Here is a 3034-nt window from a genome sequence, read left to right on the forward strand (position 1 = left end):
ATCTAGGCAACTTTGGACAGTAGCAACAATGAGAAGAAGCACTCCTCTATGTGTCGTAACAACATGAAAAAGTGAAAGAATTAAAGCAGCATGTGTAACTGTGTCATTGAAACGTTACATACTTTTTTTACTTTGTTGTCAAATGCACTGCTGAATCACTAGGGATATGGATATGTGTACATAGATGTTTGGCATGGTCGTCTGTAGAGAGTCCGTCTACACACTCTTGGACTGAGGAGAAAAAATGAATTGGCTCTCACATGAAAGAAATTAATAATTTGTAACTATTAGTTAATATGTACTGCACAGAGATTTCATACCCATGTGCCATGTTAAAAGAAAATAGAAATTAGGCTATTTGGAATATATTAGCCATTTAGCTCCGCAAGCTCCATCTCTCTAGTTTAATTCGTTCTTTGCTCTTGGAACTCCGGGAAATATGCTGATGCAGGATATTTTCTCCAGGTAAGGTGGACATGGGCCAAATCTGAGTTTTTTTCTTGGCTTCCTCTGCTCTGGGCTACAAACATTGATGCAGAGCGAGAGATGGAAGAGAACCACTCCTCCCCCTCCCCTGAGCCACAGAGAAACTCAACTCACCTGGGTATCTCTGTGCTGGAGAGTAATAAATAAATGTATTGGGTTAATTATTAAAGACAGCCTAAACGAAGATAGATATTATCCTCTGAAGGCTTGGTGGTTCCACAGGCCTGATATTAACTCAGATGTTGTTATTCCGATTTGTTTGCCTTACTCGTGGTTAGGAGAAACATACTGCATGTCCCCGCATGTTTACTGTGGGATTTTGGACAGTTACTAATATGTACCCTAATTTATTGGCCTTATTCTCTTATATATTATGCAGAAAATGGAAATAAAAACACAGAGGATTGGGCAAATCACAAAGAGGACAGTTTGGAATAAATTCCTCCACCTGCAACATTGGCTCTAACGTGAATTCAAAATTAACTGTGAATGCATGACAACTCCAATTATATGGATCAAAGAGCATAAATGAATTGATTCTTATTTGGAATCAATTCAGAACCCACTAGAAAAAAATCTGGTGGGTGCACTTTTCTTACTCAGCACAACCTGAGCCACCTACGGTTAAAACTACACAACCTTTCTGTAGCAGTTGCCCAAAACTTTTATATAAATATTGTATCTTGCAGAACGAATAAATGCCTTCTTTGCGATGACAAAGTGTGCCCTGTATTTTCTCTTTGCACATAATATCCAGGTTCGGGTTCACCTCCCATAGCAGAGTGCCCCTGACTTGACAAGTAGAAACCCAGAAGACAACAACAGGGCCCTTGTATCAGTCCCTGGACAAAGCCAAATTAATATTTAAAGATAATTACTGCTGCCCTGAAGTAAAACAGGGAGACTAGGTAATTAATTGATTGAGCTGGGTGGTCCACAGAGAGATTAGACCGGATGAATGTTGTTTATCTCTGTTGTTACTGAATTATATTTGATTGCTTTGAGCGAATGATTTCCTATTGAATGTAAAGAAGGGGGACATGCTACTGTATATTTGACCTGTAAGGCATATGCAGTGAGTTCTTATTATGGGAGTGCCTAATCAGTTGGGGATTAGTTGCCCCTTGTGATTGCTCACAGTATGCATGTAGTGTAAATTTGCAATGCCAGAAATCTGTGGTACAACACAGTTTATACTGGTGGTAAGTGGAATCCATAGACCTATTTTTACAAGCTCATATAACAAGTGGATGATTTTCCACTTGTGATGATAGCAGATGCACTTGGCAACACAATAAGTTCCGTTCTACATCATTTGGCCCACACCCTGTATAAACTGTTGGATGTGAGTAGAGTGTCAACAGAGTGCTAATTGTTCGGCATTTTGATTTATCACAGACACAAGCCAAGGGAGAATAGAGGATGGTTTTGCATTTGGTTGCCCCCAACCCCCAGCAGCATGCCAATGGTTCTGTTTTCTGGTGAAAAGCCTAAATTGAGTGAGCCAGCGTTGCCTGCTCTGTCCACATGCTGCATCAATGTCCTAATTCTAAACTGCATACCAGTCTACTCTGCCTACTCTGTGCACTTATCCTGACTGTGTACTATCATGGCCTGTACTTTGTTTGTTGAAGTGTTGTACTTTTTTGGGAGTTTGCATCTGCTCCGTTACATTTCAGAGGGGAACACTGTACGTTTTATTCCGCAAACCTATCCGATTTAGTTACTTTGCAGGTTAGACATTTTCAATATGAAACAAACAAAAAGCAGATGATCTGGCAAGACTGGAAGAAAGTCATGCACACATTTGCTACTGAACTAACTTAAAAGGCTGCCTATGCATGAACAAATCAACAGTTTAACACTTAAAGAGGAAATTTAACTTTTGAACTTGAACCTGTTAACATATTTTACTACTTAAACTTTTACTCTCTGACAAGCTGCATATTTCACATCCATGCGTTTTTGTACACACAAAACTGTTTTAGTATGCATGATGAGATTTTAAAATATACTTAATTTTGGCATTTTTACATTTAAAATGTACAACGTACTCCTAACATGAATAGAATTTGCATGCAGAATTGATAGGGAACACTGGATGTGGCAAAGCTTTTTTTATAGTTTTTTTGACTGTTGTTTTGAGACAGTGTAAATGTGTTGAGCGTCATACACAACAGATATAAATAATGTTTGGGCCAGGATATTGAATAAACTTTTCTGAGTTGCCACAAATGTCCTTGGCTTAGAACACATGAAAAGGTACTTTCTTTCTTTTTTCTATTTTTTCCCCTTTTGAAGCTTGTGAAAGGAGCATTCAAGAATCACCAGGTTTTTTACAAGTTTTGGGAGATGCCTGTCATGAATGAACATGGCGCTGTGTTCCAGTGCCAGCTGGCAGAGGAAGCCTAACACGTCCCCGAGATGAGCGAAGGGCCAGCTGGATGCCCGCCGAGAGCTTTAACACACTCCTCACCATTGCTGCAAACTCCGTCAGCCCATCCTGTTAACTGACACAACACAACACTAATTGTGCATTAATCAGTGG

Source organism: Channa argus, chromosome 7, assembly GCF_033026475.1.
Source record: "Channa argus isolate prfri chromosome 7, Channa argus male v1.0, whole genome shotgun sequence".
In the NCBI taxonomy this organism is placed as follows: domain Eukaryota; kingdom Metazoa; phylum Chordata; class Actinopteri; order Anabantiformes; family Channidae; genus Channa; species Channa argus.